Source organism: Drosophila miranda, unplaced genomic scaffold, assembly GCF_003369915.1.
Source record: "Drosophila miranda strain MSH22 unplaced genomic scaffold, D.miranda_PacBio2.1 Contig_AX14_pilon, whole genome shotgun sequence".
Lineage (NCBI taxonomy): Eukaryota > Metazoa > Arthropoda > Insecta > Diptera > Drosophilidae > Drosophila > Drosophila miranda.
In genome coordinates, this window is record NW_022881659.1 from 1 (window position 1) to 17069 (window position 17069).

Here is a 17069-nt window from a genome sequence, read left to right on the forward strand (position 1 = left end):
CGGAAAGAAAATGTTGAACAAGCAACTAATGTACGAATTTAATTTCGTTTTTGTTTAGAACTAAACAATAAAATTTGCTATATTATATACATAAAATGATTTTGTACTGTTAGCCGTTAGGTTGCTCTGGATTGAGGAATAGGAAATACAGAGATCAGTGTATAATTTCTAGAGTTATTCATGATCTCGGCATGTATTCTGGTTCTCTTCAAAATTGGGGTAGTTTGACCGGAATTTAAATTGAAATTTGTGCTTTTTAGTGTGACCATCTTTTCCAATTGTTATCGATACCATCGAAATTAGATTTTTTCTGCATACTTTAGAGCACTGGAAATACCATTAAATCGGAGGGAATTTTAAGAAACATTAAAAACTGAACATGTGATTTCTTTCCTGCAAGCGTGGATTTAGAAATAATAATATGCCATATTATTTAAGAAAAGATAGAATATACATAAATGAGAATATAAGTTTATTAACATTTTTACATATATACAAACTGATGGCTACATACTACAGTACAGGTAACTGGCTGACTAAGATGTACGTTTAATCCTAGAAAAAAAATTCGAAAATCTCATACAAGTCTGGATAATTTTCCCCGTCCCCGCCCATGACTAACTAACTAACTATCTAACTAATGGCACCCTATATGTTTTGTTGATCCTCATTTATGTATGTTTTGATGATGCATTTCCTCTCACAAAAGAGTACCTTCCAAGGGGCTCTGTGTTCTGTTTTCCCATTTCCATATCAAGACCACACATACACTTTGTACATCTGTTTAAAATCATCTCTCTGCTCACTGCTCTCTCCTCTTGCCCTCCATTCCATGCCACGCATTTTTAGAGTAGTCAAGAGGCATTTTCGGTAAAGTATGCTCTACTGTACACACCCCCCTACCCACTATAAGTAAATCCTAAACAAAACTAAAACTAACCATACATATATACGTAATGTGAGTATACGATTTTCAGTTGTAGATGAATAGCTAGATCTAGATACATATGATTTTAAGGCTTCCCCTTCCCATAACCTACCCAAAAAATCCTGAAAAATAACAGATCTATTCGGTGTTAGCGAATAAATACTTAAACGTCAAGATAGTGACCAAGAAACAAAAACAATATAAGTATCAACGGAATATCGATATAGCAATGGAGAGTGATCAGAATGAGGTAAAAGAATCCAACCGGCTGGAGCAGCCATCGCCGCCGCCGCCGAACGGCAGAGTAGAGGAGTTTTGTCCCGTGTTCAGTACAATTTTTAGAGTAGTCTTTTGCTTGCTTTCCGTAGATTAATCCTTTGAGAACTGCATGTGGTTGTCCTTGTCCTTGTCGATTGTTTGTTGCATGTTTTCTATGTGTACATTGTGCTTTTTTTGTGTTGCTAACCCTAGACATCGTTAGAACTCTGAAGAACCTGCAATAATCTCATTCTCTTGTGTCCTCCCGCTACTCAGGGTGAACTGGAGCAACAACTGCTGCAAGCGAATCCCATACTGGAGGCCTTTGGCAATGCCAAGACCGTCAAGAACGATAATTCATCGCGTTTCGTAAGTCACACACACACACACGTTTCGATAGAGACTCTTCCAGTAATCCTTGTATTTGTGAGCCTTTTTGTGCAGGGCAAATTCATACGGATCAATTTCGATGCCTCTGGTTTCATCTCGGGCGCCAACATCGAGACGTACCTGCTGGAGAAGTCGCGGGCCATCCGCCAAGCCAAGGACGAACGTACATTCCACATCTTCTATCAGTTGCTGGCGGGCGCCTCGCCGGAGCAGCGCGAGAAGTTCATACTCGATGATGTCAAGTCGTATGCATTCCTGTCGAACGGCAGCCTGCCAGTGCCCGGTGTGGATGACTATGCCGAGTTCCAGGCCACCGTCAAGTCGATGAACATCATGGGCATGACCTCGGAGGACTTCAACTCGATATTCCGTATCGTGAGCGCCGTCCTGCTGTTCGGAAGCATGAAGTTCCGGCAGGAGCGCAACAACGACCAGGCCACGCTACCCGACAACACAGTGGCCCAGAAGATTGCCCATTTGCTCGGCCTGAGTGTGACGGACATGTCGCGGGCCTTCCTCACGCCGCGCATCAAGGTGGGCCGCGACTTTGTCACCAAGGCCCAGACCAAGGAGCAGGTGGAGTTCGCTGTGGAGGCCATTGCCAAGGCCTGCTACGAGCGGATGTTCAAGTGGCTGATGAATCGCATCAATCGGTCGCTGGACCGCACCAAGCGGCAGGGGGCCTCCTTCATCGGCATCCTCGACATGGCTGGCTTCGAGATTTTCGAGCTCAACTCGTTCGAGCAGCTGTGCATCAACTACACGAACGAGAAGCTGCAGCAGCTCTTCAACCACACCATGTTCATCCTGGAGCAGGAGGAGTACCAGCGCGAGGGCATCGAGTGGAAGTTCATTGATTTTGGGCTCGATCTGCAGCCCACCAATGACCTGATCGACAAACCGGGCGGCATCATGGCCCTGCTCGACGAGGAGTGCTGGTTCCCCAAGGCCACCGACAAGACGTTTGTCGACAAGCTCGTCTCGGCCCACTCGATGCATCCAAAGTTCATGAAGACCGACTTCCGGGGCGTGGCCGATTTTGCCATCGTCCACTATGCCGGACGGGTGGACTACTCGGCGACCAAGTGGCTGATGAAGAACATGGATCCCCTGAACGAGAACATTGTGTCGTGTAGCGCTTGTAGCAGGGAATGCTGAGTTTTTTGTGGCGCCATCTAGTGCTCAGAGTGGCAGGCGAACGACAGGTCAAGGGAAAACCAAAAAGACGGTAACAGGTCAAAACGTCAGGCTATCTCTGTTGAAAATGCATCCAGGGACCTGTTAGAGGATATGCCGCCAGAACGTTGGCGTCCCTATCGGCTATTCCCTCGTGAAAGTCAATTGAGTCGGTTGCGTATCGGTCCGACGGAAAGGAAAACCAAGAATTTAGTGAAGAGAAAAACTCTAGGGAATCTAAATATCTAAATCCAAGATTCGACTGCGAGATTCTTGGTTGAAGGCGAGTGGGCTATTCAGTCGTCAGAAGCCGTATAGCGCTGAGTCCGGTTGGGGTAAGTGCTGCGGGAAGAGAAGATAAGGGCTAAAGGAGAATAAAGAGTTGTCCCATTTGTAGTCTTGGCGCTTAGTAAATCGAGTTAATCAGTGCGGATTCGATCGTCCAAGGAAGCCAGCCAGCAAACAACAACAGCCGCAAGCCTAACAAAGTGGCGTTTAAACCTTTGGGATTATCTGGAAAGCGCTCAGCCATCGGAGAAGCGAGCGTGGAAGCAGAGGGAGAAGACATTTGGGGAACGCTCGGTCCCCCCAAGCGGCTAGCTTCCCGAGGCGTTGGCGTCGGCACTTTAGTAGTCGAGCGCGACGCGGCAGATAAGGAGGGCCCGTCCCTTGGTCGCGAGCAGATCGGCGGAGAGAAAGTGTTAATCTAGCACCGTCGGAGATTGGCCGTTTGGCCTTTTTCTTTGCTTTCGCGTACCTTTCACCTGCAGAAGCAGGGGAAAGAATTTGAGTTGTTCCCGTTCGCCCAGGAGGTGGAAAGGAAACATAGATAACAGTTGGGAGAAAGAGAATAGAAAAAAAAGAGGAAGCAACGGATTGACGGAGTAATTGTATTCGTGTTTGTAAATGTGTAATTAATTATGATTTCTGTGCGGAGCTAATTAGGAGAGATTTAGATTTGATTCCGGTAGTGGCTTCTCGTGACTCTCGCCGATCTGCAAATATGATTTCCCCCAACCTTGTGCCCATTTAAGTGTTCTTCCACCACAGCAGCTTTAGGTATTCATCGAGGAAAGCGCTTTCGCCGATGGAGCCATAAACTGGAGAAAAGGTATGAGTGGACTTAAATTCTATTATTAATAAATACAACTTGAAACAAGGGAACTAGGGCCGGTCGGTGAGTGAGAGGGAGAAGTGCCCACTCGAATTGGTTTCGTAACATTACGGAGTCAGCAAGCAAGTTAGTTTGTCCGTTTCGGACTTATTTAGTATATCGTTTGTATGACACATAGCCAAGTATTTGTAGGAATTTTTATACATATATTTCATTTAGCTACTCTTTTAATGTGGGTGATTATATTATGGTATTTGCGGGTAATGTTAGTGTTTTAGCCAGTAAGTGAATAAACTTTATAATGTATTAATCTACCGCTTTGCTTTCGCTGGCAAATTCCCCATGTAGGACGCCCCGGACAAAGGGGCCATTCCGTCATTAAATCGAACGGTTTGGAATGGCCATGGTAGGGTGGGCGACACGACCTCGACAACACCAGAGGCGGAGTTGAGATACCTTTCCAGCACACATCCACAATTCTATTCAGGGATAAACAGTGTCTCCCGGTTAAGCATTTTCGTCGTGACACGCTACTTCATTCGCGGTATAATGCGTATAGGCCACCAGCAGGAGGGGGGCAAGAACATCACTCCAATAGCCGACGAGCAGAGGCCGGAAACCCAAAGCGTGTGCTTCCCTTCGCTGAATGACAGCTAGCCTGGCAGGATTTATATACACAGACGTGCGTAGATGACACGTTACAGTCGCTGCTGCAGGGCTCGCAGGATCCGTTTGTGGTGAACATCTGGAAGGATGCGGAGATCGTTGGCATGGCACAGCAGGCCCTGACCGACACCACGTTCGGGGCACGCACCCGCAAGGGCATGTTCCGCACCATGTCCCACCTATACAAGGAGCAGCTGGCGAAGCTGATGGACACGCTGCGCAACACGAATCCCAATTTTGTGCGCTGTATCATACCGAACCACGAGAAGCGGGCCGGCAAGATCGATGCCCCCTGGTGCTCGACCAGTTGCGTTGCAACGGCGTCCTCGAGGGCATACGCATCTGTCGCCAAGGCTTTCCCAATCGCATACCCTTCCAGGAGTTCCGCCAGCGGTACGAGCTGCTCACTCCGAACGTCATCGCCAAGGGCTTCATGGACGGCAAGAAGGCCTGCGAGAGGATGATCCAGGCGCTGGAACTCGACTCGAATCTGTATCGAGTCGGTCAGTCGAAGATCTTCTTCCGCGCGGGCGTCCTCGCCCATCTCGAGGAGGAGCGTGACTTCAAGATCTCCGACCTAATCGTGAACTTCCAGGCGTTCTGTCGCGGCTTCCTCGCCCGCCGCAACTACCAGAAGCGGCTCCAGCGCAACTGCGCCGCCTACCTCAAGCTCCGCAACTGGCAGTGGTGGCGCCTCTACACGAAGGTTAAGCCCCTGCTGGAGGTCACCAAGCAGGAGGAGAAGCTCGTCCAGAAAGAGGATGAGCTGAAGCAGGTGCGCGAGAAGCTCGACACGCTGGCCAAGAACACCCAGGAGTACGAGCGCAAGTACCAGCAGGCGCTGGTGGAGAAAACCAGGCTCGCCGAACATCTGCAGGCCGAGACTGAGCTGTGCGACGAGGCGGAGGAGTCGCGCTCGCGTCTGATGGCTCGCAAACAGGAGCTGGAGGACATGATGCAGGAGCTGGAGACGCGCGTCGAGGAGGAGGAGGAGCGTGTATTGGCCCTGGGCGGTGAGAAGAAAAAGCTGGAGCTGCACATCCAGGACCTCGAGGAGCAGCTGGAGGAGGAGGAGGCCGCGCGCCAGAAGCTGCAGCTGGAGAAGGTCCAGTTGGACGGGAAGATCAAGAAGCACGAGGAGGATCTCGCCCTCACCGACGACCAGAACCAAAAGCTGCTCAAGGAGAAGAAGCTGCTCGAAGAGCGGGCCAACGATCTCTCCCAGACGCTCGCCGAGGAGGAGGAGAAGGCCAAGCACCTGGCCAAACTGAAGGCCAAGCACGAGGCCACCATCGCCGAGCTCGAGGAGCGCATGCACAAGGATCAGCAGCAGCGCCAGGAGACGGACCGCACCAAGCGAAAGGTGGAAACCGAGGTGGCGGACCTTAGGGAGCAGCTGAATGAGCGACGCACCCAAGTGGAGGAGATGCAGGCGCAGCTGTTGAAGCGCGAGGAGGAGCTCACCCAGACCCTGATGCGCATTGACGAGGAGTCCGCCACCAAGGCCACCGCCCAGAAGGCCCAACGTGAACTCGAATCGCAGCTCGCCGAGATCCAGGAGGATCTCGAGGCCGAGAAGGCGGCCCGCGCCAAGGCCGAGAAGGTGCGACGCGACCTCAGCGAGGAGCTCGAAGCACTCAAGAACGAGCTTCTCGACTCCCTGGACACCACGGCCGCCCAACAAGAGCTGCGCTCCAAGCGCGAACAGGAGCTGGCCACGCTGAAGAAGTCGCTGGAGGAAGAGGGTGTGAACCACGAGGGCGTCCTGGCCGACATGCGGCACAAGCACTCGCAGGAGCTGAACGGCATCAACGATCAGTTGGAGAACCTGCGCAAGGCCAAGTCCGTGCTGGAGAAGGCCAAGGGTACGCTGGAGGCGGAGAACGCCGATCTGGCCACCGAATTGCGCAGCGTCAACAGCTCCCGGCAGGAGATCGAACGACGCAAGCAGGCCGAATTCCAAATCGCAGAGCTTCAGGTGAGTGACGAAAGCAGAAAGTGGCCGAACGATCTCTATTCTGATTCTGTTTGCAGGTGAAATTGGCCGAGATCGAACGCGCACGATCGGAATTGCAGGAGAAGTGCACAAAGCTGCAGCAGGAGGCGGAGAATATCACCAATCAGCTGGAGGAGGCCGAGCTGAAGGCATCGGCAGCCGTCAAGTCGGCCAGCAATATGGAGTCGCAGCTGACGGAAGCGCAGCAGCAGCTGGAGGAGGAGACACGCCAGAAACTGGGCCTCAGCTCCAAGCTGCGCCAGATCGAGTCCGAGAAGGAGGCGCTGCAGGAGCAGCTCGAGGAGGATGAGGAGGCCAAGCGTAACTTTGAGCGCAAACTGGCCGAGGTCACCGGCCAGATGCAGGAGATCAAGAAGAAGGCTGAGGAGGATGCCGACCTGGCCAAGGAGCTGGAGGAGGGCAAGAAGCGGCTCAACAAGGAGATCGAGGTGTTGGAGCGACAGGTGAAGGAGCTGATTGCCCAGAACGATCGCCTGGACAAGAGCAAAAAGAAGATCCAATCGGAGCTGGAGGATGCCACCATCGAGCTGGAGACGCAACGCACGAAGGTAGGTCCCTGGCCCTCGTCATAGTTCCTTGAAGGACTCCCTTTGCTAATCCCCAATCCCAATCCCAATCCCTCATAGGTGCTCGAGTTGGAGAAGAAGCAGAAGAACTTCGACAAGACCCTCGCCGAGGAGAAAGCCATATCAGAGCAGATCGCCCAGGAACGCGACACTGCAGAGCGGGAGACGCGCGAGAAGGAGACCAAGGTGCTGTCGGTGTCCCGCGAGCTGGACGAGGCCTTCGACAAGATCGAAGATCTCGAGAACAAGCGCAAGACACTCCAGAACGAGCTAGACGACCTGGCCAACTCCCAAGGCACCGCCGACAAGAACGTCCACGAGCTTGAGAAGGCCAAGCGCGCCCTGGAGTCGCAGCTGGCCGAGCTGAAAGCACAAAACGAGGAGCTCGAGGACGACCTCCAGCTGACGGAGGATGCCAAGCTGCGTCTCGAGGTCAATATGCAGGCCCTGCGCTCCCAGTTTGAGCGCGACCTGCTGGCCAAGGAGGAAGGGGCGGAGGAGAAGCGGCGAGGACTGGTCAAGCAATTGCGCGATCTGGAAGCGGAGCTCGATGAGGAGCGCAAGCAGCGAACGGCCGCCGTGGCATCGAAGAAGAAGCTGGAGGGCGACCTCAAGGAGATCGAGACCACGATGGAGATGCATAACAAGGTGAAGGAGGATGCCCTGAAGCACGCCAAGAAGCTGCAAGCACAAGTCAAGGATGCGCTTCGCGACGCCGAGGAGGCCAAGGCGGCCAAGGAGGAGCTGCAGGCGCAGAGCAAGGAGGCCGAGCGCAAGGTCAAGGCCTTGGAGGCAGAAGTATTACAGCTGACCGAGGATTTGGCCAGCTCGGAGCGGGCCCGACGGGCGGCCGAAACGGAGCGCGACGAGCTTGCCGAGGAGATTGCCAACAGTTCCAGCAAGGGATCGCTGATGGTCGACGAGAAGCGGCGACTGGAGGCCCGCATTGCCACACTCGAGGAGGAGCTGGAGGAGGAGCAGTCCATTTCGGAGGTTCTGCTCGACCGCAGCCGCAAGGCGCAGCTGCAGATCGAGCAGCTGACCACCGAGCTAGCCAACGAGAAGTCCAACTCGCAGAAGAACGAGAATGGACGTGCCCTGCTCGAGCGCCAGAACAAGGAGCTGAAGGCCAAGCTGGCCGAGATTGAGACGGCACAACGTACCAAGGTGAAGGCCACCATCGCCACGCTCGAGGCCAAAATCGCCAATCTGGAGGAGCAGCTGGAGAGCGAGGGCAAGGAGCGACTGCTGCAGCAGAAGGCCAACCGCAAGATGGACAAGAAGATCAAGGAGCTGACGATGAACATCGAAGACGAGCGGAGACATGTCGACCAGCACAAGGAGCAAATGGATAAGGTAAGCAGCCCGACGGTTCCTGACTGTGGGATGGTTATACTAAAGGATTCGTTTTGCTCCCACAGCTGAATAGCCGCATCAAATTGCTCAAGCGCAATCTGGACGAGACGGAGGAGGAACTGCAGAAGGAGAAGACACAGAAGCGCAAGTACCAGCGCGAGTGCGAGGATATGATTGAATCGCAGGAGGCCATGAACCGTGAGATCAACTCACTCAAAACTAAACTACGGTAGGTGCAGATCCCTGTTCGATCAAGGGTTTTGTGACGGAAGGGGGAAGTCTCCAGCGCTATGTCTCTCTTTCGCTCTCTTCCGGGATTCAGATTCTTCCTATATTGTTTTGACATTTTATTGTTTTGGTTTAAGCTCCATCCAAGTGGCCGAGACCGAAAAGGCCAAGGCCTATTCGCCCAAAAAGGATGCCGCACTCATTATGAATTGTGAGGGTCTGCATTAGGTTTCGAATCGTTTCGCTTCTTTCTCGTAGGCGCTGTAAGTGCTGCTGGCCAAGATCCATAGTCAGATCCTCAGACCCAGACCCAGACCCAGACCCAGACCCAGTGAATGTGAACCAGAAACCACTCCAAACCAAAGAAAACCTAGCAACCACACCTCTGTGTACATCTCTCTGCATGTTAGGAACACACCATCCAGCAAATTCATCCAACAGTGCGAACTAATGCCGTTCAAACTCCTATTTTAAATAGAACTTAGTTCGTGCAACTCCAACCTCTGTTCTGTTATTTTTGTATTCCCCCATGCACTGCACGTCTACCCAGAACCATCCTCTACTATATATTGTAAGCCCTGATACTAATCCTGCAACTTGTATGTCTCCCTTTCCTTTAGACGCACCGGCGGCATGGGCCTCAGCTCCAGCCGGCTCACGGGCACACCTTCATCGAAGCGCGGAGGAGGCGGTGGTGGGGGCGGCGGCGGCGGTGACGACAGCTCATCGGTGCAGGATGAATCATTAGATGGCGAGGATTCGGGCAATTGACGCGTTAATTATTAGGTCAAGATCGAGAATAGGACGGAGAAGAGATGAAGAAGAGAAGAGCAAAATAAACGACGTAAACCAACAAAACCAACATTTTATAACGACAAAAAACATAAACAATGAAACAAAAAAAGCAAAAAGAAAAACAATGTTGTCAAACACTCCAATTTCCCCCAATTTAAATTTATATAAAACAACCATAAACACATAAGAAACTTTCCCCGCATCCCTCGATTGGCTGCCGATCGGAGCAAGCATCGAAAATAAAAACGAAAATTATGCAACTCAAAAACAACCGAAACCCAGAAACTTATTAACTTCCTTCAGCATATCTTTAGGATACACTCACTTCCACGTTGCAATCAATCTTTAAATACATACATAAATACCTAACATAGAACAGCCCGTAGCATAGCAATACGATGCAATATGTAATTCATGCATTTAACAACTAAAACGGTTCTCAAAATGGAAACGAATCCGAACAGAGCTGAGTAAAAACAAAAGATAATCGGAAAGAAAATGTTGAACAAGCAACTAATGTACGAATTTAATTTCGTTTTTGTTTAGAACTAAACAATAAAATTTGCTATATTATATACATAAAATGATTTTGTACTGTTAGCCGTTAGGTTGCTCTGGATTGAGGAATAGGAAATACAGAGATCAGTGTATAATTTCTAGAGTTATTCATGATCTCGGCATGTATTCTGGTTCTCTTCAAAATTGGGGTAGTTTGACCGGAATTTAAATTGAAATTTGTGCTTTTTAGTGTGACAATCTTTTCCAATTGTTATCGATACCATCGAAATTAGATTTTTTCTGCATACTTTAGAGCACTGGAAATACCATTAAATCAGAGGGAATTTTAAGAAACATTAAAAACTGAACATGTGATTTCTTTCCTGCAAGCGTGGATTTAGAAATAATAATATGCCATATTATTTAAGAAAAGATAGAATATACATAAATGAGAATATAAGTTTATTAACATTTTTACATATATACAAACTGATGGCTACATACTACAGTACAGGTAACTGGCTGACTAAGATGTACGTTTAATCCTAGAAAAAAAATTCGAAAATCTCATACAAGTCTGGATAATTTTCCCCGTCCCCGCCCATGACTAACTAACTAACTATCTAACTAATGGCACCCTATATGTTTTGTTGATCCTCATTTATGTATGTTTTGATGATGCATTTCCTCTCACAAAAGAGTACCTTCCAAGGGGCTCTGTGTTCTGTTTTCCCATTTCCATATCAAGACCACACATACACTTTGTACATCTGTTTAAAATCATCTCTCTGCTCACTGCTCTCTCCTCTTGCCCTCCATTCCATGCCACGCATTTTTAGAGTAGTCAAGAGGCATTTTCGGTAAAGTATGCTCTACTGTACACACCCCCCCCCTACCCCCTATAAGTAAATCCTAAACAAAACTAAAACTAACCATACATATATACGTAATGTTAATATACGATTTTCAGTTGTAGATAAATAGCTATATCTAGATACATATGATTTTAAGGCTTCCCCTTCCCATAACCTACCCAAAAAATCCTGAATAATTACAGATCTATTCGGTGTTAGCGAATAAATACTTAAAAGTCAAGATAGTGACCAAGAAACAAAAACAATATAAGTATCAACGGAATATCGATATAGCAATGGAGAGTGATCAGAATGAGGTAAAAGAATCCAACCGGCTGGAGCAGCCATCGCCGCCGCCGCCGAACGGCAGAGTAGAGGAGTTTTGTCCCGTGTTCAGTACAATTTTTAGAGTAGTCTTTTGCTTGCTTTCCGTAGATTAATCCTTTGAGAACTGCATGTGGTTGTCCTTGTCCTTGTCGATTGTTTGTTGCATGTTTTCTATGTGTACATTGTGCTTCTTTTGTGTTGCTAACCCTAGACATCGTTAGATCTCTGAAGAACCTGCAATAATCCCATTCTCTTGTGTCCTCCCGCTACTCAGGGTGAACTGGAGCAACAACTGCTGCAAGCGAATCCCATCTACACGAAGGTTAAGCCCCTGCTGGAGGTCACCAAGCAGGAGGAGAAGCTCGTCCAGAAAGAGGATGAGCTGAAGCAGGTGCGCGAGAAGCTCGACACGCTGGCCAAGAACACCCAGGAGTACGAGCGCAAGTACCAGCAGGCGCTGGTGGAGAAAACCAGGCTCGCCGAACATCTGCAGGCCGAGACTGAGCTGTGCGACGAGGCGGAGGAGTCGCGCTCGCGTCTGATGGCTCGCAAACAGGAGCTGGAGGACATGATGCAGGAGCTGGAGACGCGCGTCGAGGAGGAGGAGGAGCGTGTATTGGCCCTGGGCGGTGAGAAGAAAAAGCTGGAGCTGCACATCCAGGACCTCGAGGAGCAGCTGGAGGAGGAGGAGGCGCGCGCCAGAAGCTGCAGCTGAGAAGGTCCAGTTGGACGGGAAGATCAAGAAGCACGAGGAGGATCTCGCCCTCACCGACGACCAGAACCAAAAGCTGCTCAAGGAGAAGAAGCTGCTCGAAGAGCGGGCCAACGATCTCTCCCAGACGCTCGCCGAGGAGGAGGAGAAGGCCAAGCACCTGGCCAAACTGAAGGCCAAGCACGAGGCCACCATCGCCGAGCTCGAGGAGCGCATGCACAAGGATCAGCAGCAGCGCCAGGAGACGACGCACCAAGCGAAAGGTGGAAACCGAGGTGGCGGACCTTAGGGAGCAGCTGAATGAGCGACGCACCCAAGTGGAGGAGATGCAGGCGCAAGCTGTTGAAGCGCGAGGAGGAAGCTCACCCAGACCCTGATGCGCATTGACGAGGAGTCCGCCACCAAGGCCACCGCCCAGAAGGCCCAACGTGAACTCGAATCGCAGCTCGCCGAGATCCAGGAGGATCTCGAGGCCGAGAAGGCGGCCCGCGCCAAGGCCGAGAAGGTGCGACGCGACCTCAGCGAGGAGCTCGAAGCACTCAAGAACGAGCTTCTCGACTCCCTGGACACCACGGCCGCCCAACAAGAGCTGCGCTCCAAGCGCGAACAGGAGCTGCCACGCTGAAGAAGTCGCTGGAGGAAGAGGGTGTGAACCACGAGGGCGTCCTGGCCGACATGCGGCACAAGCACTCGCAGGAGCTGAACGGCATCAACGATCAGTTGGAGAACCTGCGCAAGGCCAAGTCCGTGCTGGAGAAGGCCAAGGGTACGCTGGAGGCGGAGAACGCCGATCTGGCCACCGAATTGCGCAGCGTCAACAGCTCCCGGCAGGAGAACGATCGACGACGCAAGCAGGCCGAATCCCAAATCGCAAGAGCTTCAGGTGAGTGACGAAAGCAGAAGGTGCCGAACGATCTCTATTCTGATTCTGTTTGCAGGTGAAATTGGCCGAGATCGAACGCGCACGATCGGAATTGCAGGAGAAGTGCACAAAGCTGCAGCAGGAGCGGAGAATATCACCAATCAGCTGGAGGAGGCCGAGCTGAAGGCATCGGCAGCCGTCAAGTCGGCCAGCAATATGGAGTCGCAGCTGACGGAAGCGCAGCAGCAGCTGGAGGAGGAGACACGCCAGAAACTGGGCCTCAGCTCCAAGCTGCGCCAGATCGAGTCCGAGAAGGAGGCGCTGCAGGAGCAGCTCGAGGAGGATGAGGAGGCCAAGCGTAACTTTGAGCGCAAACTGGCCGAGGTCACCGGCCAGATGCAGGAGATCAAGAAGAAGGCTGAGGAGGATGCCGACCTGGCCAAGGAGCTGGAGGAGGGCAAGAAGCGGCTCAACAAGGAGATCGAGGTGTTGGAGCGACAGGTGAAGGAGCTGATTGCCCAGAACGATCGCCTGGACAAGAGCAAAAAGAAGATCCAATCGGAGCTGGAGGATGCCACCATCGAGCTGGAGACGCAACGCACGAAGGTAGGTCCCTGGCCCTCGTCATAGTTCCTTGAAGGACTCCCTTTGCTAATCCCCAATCCAATTCCAATCCCTCATAGGTGCTCGAGTTGGAGAAGAAGCAGAAGAACTTCGACAAGACCCTCGCCGAGGAGAAAGCCATATCAGAGCAGATCGCCCAGGAACGCGACACTGCAGAGCGGGAGGCGCGCGAGAAGGAGACCAAGGTGCTGTCGGTGTCCCGCGAGCTGGACGAGGCCTTCGACAAGATCGAAGATCTCGAGAACAAGCGCAAGACACTCCAGAACGAGCTAGACGACCTGGCCAAACTCCCAAGGCACCGCCGACAAGAACGTCCACGAGCTTGAGAAGGCCAAGCGCGCCCTGGAGTCGCAGCTGGCCGAGCTGAAAGCACAAAACGAGGAGCTCGAGGACGACCTCCAGCTGACGGAGGATGCCAAGCTGCGTCTCGAGGTCAATATGCAGGCCCTGCGCTCCCAGTTTGAGCGCGACCTGCTGGCCAAGGAGGAGGGGGCGGAGGAGAAGCGGCGAGGACTGGTCAAGCAATTGCGCGATCTGGAAGCGGAGCTCGATGAGGAGCGCAAGCAGCGAACGGCCGCCGTGGCATCGAAGAAGAAGCTGGAGGGCGACCTCAAGGAGATCGAGACCACGATGGAGATGCATAACAAGGTGAAGGAGGATGCCCTGAAGCACGCCAAGAAGCTGCAAGCACAAGTCAAGGATGCGCTTCGCGACGCCGAGGAGGCCAAGGCGGCCAAGGAGGAGCTGCAGGCGCAGAGCAAGGAGGCCGAGCGCAAGGTCAAGGCCTTGGAGGCAGAAGTATTACAGCTGACCGAGGATTTGGCCAGCTCGGAGCGGGCCCGACGGGCGGCCGAAACGGAGCGCGACGAGCTTGCCGAGGAGATTGCCAACAGTTCCAGCAAGGGATCGCAGATGGTCGACGAGAAGCGGCGACTGGAGGCCCGCATTGCCACACTCGAGGAGGAGCTGGAGGAGGAGCAGTCCATTTCGGAGGTTCTGCTCGACCGCAGCCGCAAGGCGCAGCTGCAGATCGAGCAGCTGACCACCGAGCTAGCCAACGAGAAGTCCAACTCGCAGAAGAACGAGAATGGACGTGCCCTGCTCGAGCGCCAGAACAAGGAGCTGAAGGCCAAGCTGGCCGAGATTGAGACGGCACAACGTACCAAGGTGAAGGCCACCATCGCCACGCTCGAGGCCAAAATCGCCAATCTGGAGGAGCAGCTGGAGAGCGAGGGCAAGGAGCGACTGCTGCAGCAGAAGGCCAACCGCAAGATGGACAAGAAGATCAAGGAGCTGACGATGAACATCGAAGACGAGCGGAGACATGTCGACCAGCACAAGGAGCAAATGGATAAGGTAAGCAGCCCGACCGTTCCTGACTGTGGGATGGTTATACTAAAGGATTCGTTTTGCTCCCACAGCTGAATAGCCGCATCAAATTGCTCAAGCGCAATCTGGACGAGACGGAGGAGGAACTGCAGAAGGAGAAGACACAGAAGCGCAAGTACCAGCGCGAGTGCGAGGATATGATTGAATCGCAGGAGGCCATGAACCGTGAGATCAACTCACTCAAAACTAAACTACGGTAGGTGCAGATCCCTGTTCGATCAAGGGTTTTGTGACGGAAGGGGGAAGTCTCCAGCGCTATGTCTCTCTTTCGCTCTCTTCCGGGATTCAGATTCTTCCTATATTGTTGTGACATTTTATTGTTTTGGTGTAAGCTCCATCCAAGTGGCCGAGACCGAAAAGGCCAAGGCCTATTCGCACAAAAAGGATGCCGCACTCATTATGAATTGTGAGGGTCTGCATTAGGTTTCGAATCGTTTCGCTTCTTTCTCGTAGGCGCTGTAAGTGCTGCTGGCCAAGATCCATAGTCAGATCCTCAGACCCAGACCCAGACCCAGACCCAGACCCAGTGAATGTGAACCAGAAACCACTCCAAACCAAAGAAAACCTAGCAACCACACCTCTGTGTACATCTCTCTGCATGTTAGGAACACACCATCCAGCAAAATCATCCAACAGTGCGAACTAATGCCGTTCAAACTCCTATTTTAAATAGAACTTGGTTCGTGCAACTCCAACCTCTGTTCTGTTATTTTTGTATTCCCCCATGCACTGCACGTCTACCCAGAACCATCCTCTACTATATATTGTAAACCCTGATACTAATCCTGCAACTTGTATGTCTCCCTTTCCTTTAGACGCACCGGCGGCATGGGCCTCAGCTCCAGCCGGCTCACGGGCACACCTTCATCGAAGCGCGGAGGAGGCGGTGGTGGGGGCGGCGGCGGCGGTGACGACAGCTCATCGGTGCAGGATGAATCATTAGATGGCAAGGATTCGGGCAATTGACGCGTTAATTATTAGGTCAAGATCGAGAATAGGACGGAGAAGAGATGAAGAAGAGAAGAGCAAAATAAACGATTATATTTAATGTTTCTTTTATATAATTTCTCTGTTATTTTTTATATAAACTATTATACATACTTAAATTAAAAACGTAAACCAACAAAACCAACATTTTATAACGACAAAAAACATAAACAATGAAACAAAAAAAGCAAAAAGAAAAACAATGTTGTCAAACACTCCAATTTCCCCCAATTTAAATTTATATAAAACAACCATAAACACATAAGAAACTTTCCCCGCATCCCTCGATTGGCTGCCGATCGGAGCAAGCATCGAAAATAAAAACGAAAATTATGCAACTCAAAAACAACCGAAACCCAGAAACTTATTAACTTCCTTCAGCATATCTTTAGGATACACTCACTTCCACGTTGCAATCAATCTTTAAATACATACATAAATACCTAACATAGAACAGCCCGTAGCATAGCAATACGATGCAATATGTAATTCATGCATTTAACAACTAAAACGGTTTTCAAAATGGAAACGAATCCGAACAGAGCTGAGTAAAAACAAAAGATAATCGGAAAGAGAATGTTGAACAAGCAACTAATGTACGAATTTAATTTCGTTTTTGTTTAGAACTAAACAATAAAATTTGCTATATTATATACATAAAATGATTTTGTACTGTTAGCCGTTAGGTTGCTCTGGATTGAGGAATAGGAAATACAGAGATCAGTGTATAATTTCTAGAGTTATTCATGATCTCGGCATGTATTCTGGTTCTCTTCAAAATTGGGGTAGTTTGACCGAATTTAAATTGAAATTTGTGCTTTTTAGTGTGACCATCTTTTCCAATTGTTATCGATACCATCGAAATTCGATTTTTTCTGCATACTTTAGAGCACTGGAAATACATGTAACGAGTAACGAAGAGAATCTTCGCACGATGAACTGGTGGTCGGCTAACTGAGAAGGAGTACGCGCTTCGCTTCACGGCTGATCTCTGGTCGGAAATGGGGATGGGTTCTTTGGGTAACCCTCCAGTTAGGTTGCTTCGCTCCTGCTGGTATTATTTATTAAATTCGCGTACTCTTTTTGGAATGGAGGGGACAGACAAGGAAAGGATCGTTAGGGTACGGAAAGTATAGTGGGGCAAAGATAGTGCAGAGAAGGAGTAGGGATCTACCACGCGGCGGCGACATCTCTGTTTTGCTGGCACGGAGTCGTGCACGCCCACCCTACCATGATCCTTAAAGAGCCAAGAATAATATCAGGATCCCTGGAGTGTCCGGTATTGGTCATCCTATTTCGCTCACGAGCGGCATGGTTCCCCC

General features: G+C 50.8%; 2 pseudogenes; both read left to right on the forward strand.

Moving 5' to 3' along the window:
* Nucleotides 1–1082: 1082 nt before the first annotated feature.
* LOC108157960 lies at nt 1083–10069 on the forward strand (annotated as a pseudogene).
* Nucleotides 10070–11127: 1058 nt separating this feature from the next.
* LOC117195256 lies at nt 11128–16098 on the forward strand (annotated as a pseudogene).
* The last annotated feature ends 971 nt before the right edge of the window (nt 16099–17069 follow it).